The sequence below is a fragment of the Coregonus lavaretus genome, assembly GCF_964263955.1.
Source record: "Coregonus lavaretus genome assembly, chromosome: 8".
NCBI lineage: Eukaryota > Metazoa > Chordata > Actinopteri > Salmoniformes > Salmonidae > Coregonus > Coregonus lavaretus.
This window is the reverse complement of record NC_139995.1, coordinates 47,540,819-47,547,170: the sequence shown is the minus strand read 5'-3', so window position 1 is coordinate 47,547,170 and position 6,352 is coordinate 47,540,819.

Sequence of the window (6,352 nt, the reverse complement as noted above, 5' to 3'; positions counted from 1 at the left end):
TGACCTCCAAAGCATTCTGGGAGATCTGGACTCAGAATCCTCGTGATTCTCTGCAGCTCTTTCTTCATAAACATGATGATATTCTCTTCAAGTGACTAAAACAAACAAAATGAAAAAGATAAAATTCAACATAAAAATATGCCTTTATATGAATAACTTAATTCCACTTTTAAATCTTCTTTACTGAGGTAATCATGATCACTGAAAACAACTCACCATAAATAAGGAGGCCAGGCCTGTGTGATGACTCTGGTCAGACAGACCACTGGGAATCTCTGACTCTGATCTCTCCTGTTGGTCTCTTTGGACGAAACATAATTAAACTATACCCTACATACCTGATTAAACTATACCACACACACACACACACACACACACACACACACAAACACTGCTTCCTTTATACAATAATGTTTTACTAATAAGTCCAGGTATTGTAGGGCACATGATTGCTCTCCTACATAGTCATACATCTCATACAGGCATGTTATAAAATAGGTTTCTTACCTTAGTTTAGTAGAAAGGTCTCCATTGCTGAAATTATATGGAGGGTCCATAGACCGGTCACTATTCATGGACACACAGCTGGGTACAGGTGATTCTGTTCTCTCCTGCTGGACCCTAGCAGAAGTATATAGAGAAAAAATAGTTACTTAGTCTCTCTGTAAACACAGACATTATTTTAAACTCAAAAACCAAAGTTACATCAATTGACCATCCAAACCTATCCCTGGTATTGAAGTTATATGGAGGATTCATCGACCGGTCACTCTTCATGGACACACAGCTGGGTACAGGTAAGTCTGGTCTCTCCTGATGGATTGGGCTTCAACACAACAGAGACAGACCTTCAGTCTCTAACCTATTCTGTCTAATAATGATGATGTAATACAAGCTCAGACAGAACATACACTTGAAGTCGGAAGTTTACATACACCTTAGCCAAATACATTTAAACTCAAGTTTTTCACAATTCCTGACATTTAATCCTACATTCCCTGTATTAGGTCAGTTAGGATCACCACTTTATTTTAAGAATGTGAAATGTCAGAATAATAGTAGAGAGAATGGTTTATTTCAGCTTTTATTACTTTCATCACATTCCCAGTGGTCAGAAGTTTACATACACTCAATTAGTATTTGGTAGCATTGCCTTTAAATTGTTTAACTTGGGTCAAACGTTTTGGGTAGCCTTCCACAAGCTTCCCACAATAAGTTGGGTGAATTTTGGCCCATTCCTCCTGACAGAGCTGGTGTAACTGAGTCAGGTTTGTAGGCCTTCTTGCTCGCACACGCTTTTTCAGATCTGCCCACACATTTTCTATAGGATTGAGGTCAGGGCTTTGTGATGGCCACTCCAATACCTTGACTTTGTTGTCCTTAAGCCATTTTGCCACAACTTCGGAAGTATGCTTGGGGTCATTGTCCATTTGGAAGACCCATTTGCGACTAACCTGTAACTTCCTGACTCATGTCTTGAGATGTTGCTTCAATATATCCACATAATTTTCCTTCCTCATGATGCCATCTATTTTGTGAAGTGCACCAGTCCCTCCTGCAGCAAAGCACCCCCACAGCATGATGCTGCCACCCCCATGCTTCACGGTTGGTATGGTGTTCTTCGGCTTGCAAGCAACCCCCTTTTTCCTCCAAACATAACGATGGTCATTATGGACAAATAGTTCTATTTTTGTTTCATCAGACCAGAGGACATTTCTCCAAAAAGTACGATATTTGTCCCCATGTGCAGTTGCAAACCGTAGTCTGGCTTTTTTATGGCAGTTTTGGAGCAGTGGCTTCTTCCTTGCTGAACGGCCTTTCAGGTTATGTCGATATAGGACTCGTTTTACTGTGGATATAGATACTTTTGTACCTGTTTCCTCCAGCATCTTCACAAGGTCCTTTGCAGTTGTACTGGGATTGATTTGCACTTTTTGCACAAAAGTACGTTAATCTCTAGGAGACAGAACGCATCTCCTTCCTGAGTGGTATGATGGCTCCGTGGTCCCATGGTGTTTATATTGCGTACTATTGTTTGTACAGATGAACGTGGTACCTTCAGGCGTTTGAAAATTGCTCCCAATGATGAACAAGACTTGTGGAGGTCTACAATTTCTTTTCTGAGGTCTTGGCTGATTTCTTTTGATTTTCCCATGATGTCAAGCAAAGAGGCACTGAGTTTGAAGGTAGGCTTTGAAATACATCCACAGGTACACCGCCAATTGACTCAAATTATGTCAATTAGCCTATCAAAAGCTTCTAAAGCCATGACATCATTTTCTGGAATTTTCCAAGCTGTTTAAAGGCACAGTCAACTTAGTGTATGTAAACTTCTGACCAACTGGAATTATGATATAGTGAATTATAAGTGAAATAATCTGTCTGTAAACAATTGTTGGAAAAATTACTTGTGTCATCCACAAAGTAGATGTCCTAACCAACTTGCCAAAACTATATTTTGTTAACAAGAAATTTGTGGAGTGGTTGATAAACAAGTTTTAATGACTCCAACCTAAGTGTATGTAAACTTCTGACTTCAACTGTACATTAGGAAAGGATGAACTTAGACACACAGTACTGACACTGTACATTACACACTCAACATAATACAACACTTTCCCCATGTCATACACGTCTCATACAGACATATACATAATACATAATGGACACTTCTCTTAGACATTCTGTCAGTGGCACACTAACACAGCTCAGCTTTACTTATTTCTGTTTAGGTGTTTGATAGTCATGGGAATGAAGGATTTCAGCTTACACTTAGGAAGTGTTCAGCTTACACTTAGGAAGTGTTCAGCTTACACTTAGGAAGTGTTCAGCTTACACTTAGGAAGTGTTCAGCTTACACTTAGGAAGTGTTCAGCTTACACTTAGGAAGTGTTCAGCTTACACTTAGGAAGTGTTCAGCTTACACTTAGGAAGTGTTCAGCTTACACTTAGGAAGTGTTCAGCTTACACTTAGGAAGTTAGTGTAGTCTACAGTGTACATGCACACACACACACACACACACACACACTCGCTCTCTTCCTCCATTTCTCTCCCACCTTTTAGCTTTGGTGTCGGTGCCAGTGTTCCCCTCCTTTCTCTCCCCAGAGAGACTCATTTTAGAGGTAGTGGTCCCCTCCTCTCTCTCCCCAGAGAGACTCATGTTAGAGGTAGTGGTCCCCTCCTTTCTCTCCCCAGAGAGACTCATTTTAGAGGCTGTGGTCCCCTCCTCTCTCTCCCCAGAGAGACTCATTTTAGAGGCAGTGGACCCCTCCTCTCTCTCCCCAGAGAGACTCATTTTAGAAGTAGTGGTCCCCTCCTCTCTCTCCCCAGAGAGACTCATTTTAGAGGCTTTGGTCCCCTCTCTCTCCCCAGAGAGACTAATTGAACCTAACCAAAGACATCCAGTATATGCTAACATTAAAGTAGAATACATTAAAGTAGAATAGTTGTGTCAAGTTGTCTTGATGTCCTTTGGGTGGTGGACCATTCTTGATACACACAGTAAACTTTTAAACGTGAAAAACCCAGCAGCGTTGCAGTTCTTGACTCAAACCAGTGCGCCTGGCACCTACTACCATACCCCGTTCAAAGGCACTTACATTTTTTGTCTTGCCCATTCACCCTCTGAATGGCACACATACACAATCCATGTCTCAATTGTCTCAAGGCTTAAACATCCTTATTTAACCTGTCTCCTCCCCTTCATCTACACTGATTGAAGTGGATTTAACAAGTGACATCAATAAGGGGTAATAGCTTTCACCTGGTCAGTCTATCTCATGGAAAGAGCAGGTGTTCTTAATGTTTTGTATACTCAGTGTACTGTATAACCCATCAACTTAGTGAATACCATTGGTGTTTAATATGAGGGTTTCAGCATGGAATATCCTTTCTTTATATTATTTATTTTACTATGTCAATATGTCTTTGTTGTAAATATTTTGGCGCCAAACTGGTGGCAGTTGTAAAAAAAAAAAGTACATTGTTGGAAGAGTTGCGGACTTAACTTCAAATTATGCCATTGTTGATAGATGCTTTTTTAAAGGTACTTTCTCTTGAGCGTTATGGTTTCTACTAGAAACTCATGGACAATATGGACCCAGATATAAAGATCAAAAAGTTATTCAACTATAAATCACCAAACTTTCCATAGATTACCTGTTAATTACTAACATTATTGAAAATTAGGGTTAGCTTTCGTAAATTTAGCTTTTGTAAATTACCAGTAGTTTTGCAACCCTAACTATACTGAGAAATGTCCATGTAACTAAGGTGGGGAGGTTTAAAAAAACAATCTTACATCTGAAAACAAAGGTTTATAACTGTGTTTTCATTATGCTAAATTGACTGCAGTTTATTTATGTGGTCAGTTTTTATATTGGGTGGTGTCAAATAAATGCATGTACTTACAAGTGATATGAAGGCTCTATCATTTTTTTTTTTTTTTTTCCTTTATTCATGTATTTTACTAATCTGTTTCACTGACAGTGTAGAAGCAGTAACATGACCTGTCCAGTAGATGGCAAATTGTAGGCTTATTCCATAGACTTGGATCAGGGGAGAACGACTGCCCCCTGTCATTGAGGATTTCAAGTTCACAGCCAACCGGTGTACTGCAGGCAATGTTGTCAGAAAGCAGGATCCCCGATTATAGTCAATGGGAGTATGGTGATCTTTGTGGTCAATATTCATGTATATATAAAAAGAACACATTCTGAACACAATCATGCTACCAATACGTACTTCTATTTCACCAGATGTATGTGGATTGCAAACAAGGGGATCACACAATCCAGACTTTTTAAATCTTTTTTTGTTGTTAAACTGGGCCCAGACCATACATTTTTTTATTATAGACTTTACTATAGTCTGCTAAATGACTAAAATGTAAAAATGTAAACATACATTTCACTATACTTTAAGCATCAGACAATACATTTCACTATTAGTTGGGTCCTTACCTGGTCTGAAATCACAACGTCAAATCACTGAAATATCTTCATTTCTGTTCTGGGAGAGATCCTTGGAATAGGTGTTGTTTGTGAACCTTCAACTGTAGCTCTGTTGCATTCTACAGTTGATCTTGTGATACAATAATATGTGGTCAAAGTCTGTCATCTCATTAACAGATGATGACTGGTGAGGTTTTAGGTGTGTAATAAAAGCCCAGTTTAATCATTAACAGAACAATATCTTCTTAACATCTAGTTATGATACATAGTATCCCATATTCACATTCACTCTTTTGATTTACACATACAAGCCCTCAGATAAAATCACATGCAACACACGCACACAGTACAGTGTACAGGTGTGTGTGTGTTTGTGAGCCAGAACCGTGGTAGTAGTATCAATTATGGATGTGGTGCATTTGTTGACCTTGAACACTCAGGATAAATCTTGTTTATTAGTATTTCAAATGAATGAACCTGGTTGAGGGCATTATTAAAATACAGAAGCAATTACTCGTAAAGTGAGAGCGTGGACACACATTCTGTCCCTTTATCAGAACAGCTCTTGTTAGAGTGCAAATGGTCCAACCTTTGTAGTCAATGCAGCCATTAAGGAGAGGGATTGTCAGTAATGATAGACATGTCGTTTTAATGTACCAGAAGATAAGAGACTTGAGTCAGGAACAAGCAAAGGCTCACTCAGCCTGAATGTTACATTTCTAACTATGAAAAGGCATAAAGACTCTGGGCTGGCAAGCCTTGCAGACATTTTTCAATTAACTGTCGGAGGCATTCTCTCAGGTGACAGGAGACGTTTATGCCAGGGTGGCAGGCGCTAACGGGTAGGTAGGCAAGGCGGGCATGGTGGTATCTCTGCCCATTTGGGCTTGTAATGAGCCACTCTGACGAGCTTGTATGACAGCAGCCAGTGAGAAAGAAATACAAACTGGAAACAGCCAGCCAGGGATAAATTGGAGGGAATAAAGTGATTTGCTGGTCCAAACTCTCTCGCTCAGAATCTCTATCACTCTCTCCACCCCCTTCCGTCTCTATCACTCCTATTCTTGCTCTCTCCTCCCCTCCAAACATCCTAGATGCGAATTACGCCATGCACAGTCTGACGGAAGTACATTGGTTTCAAATGGGATGTGGTGCACACTAATGAGACTTTGCATATCATGATAATTGCAAGTAGCCAATAACTTTCCTCAAAAATAGTTGCAGTCTTCAAAATCTGTGCTAGTAAGGATAAAAGAGAAGCCAGTACAACAGTTGAAAGGAACATAATTGTGTGCCAATCTCTTCCTTCTTTTTGGGATTGAGATATAGCCTGAATCTATACAACCGGTAGAATGAGACGAAGTAAACTTCAGACAATTTTTTTGATCCGAAAACATTG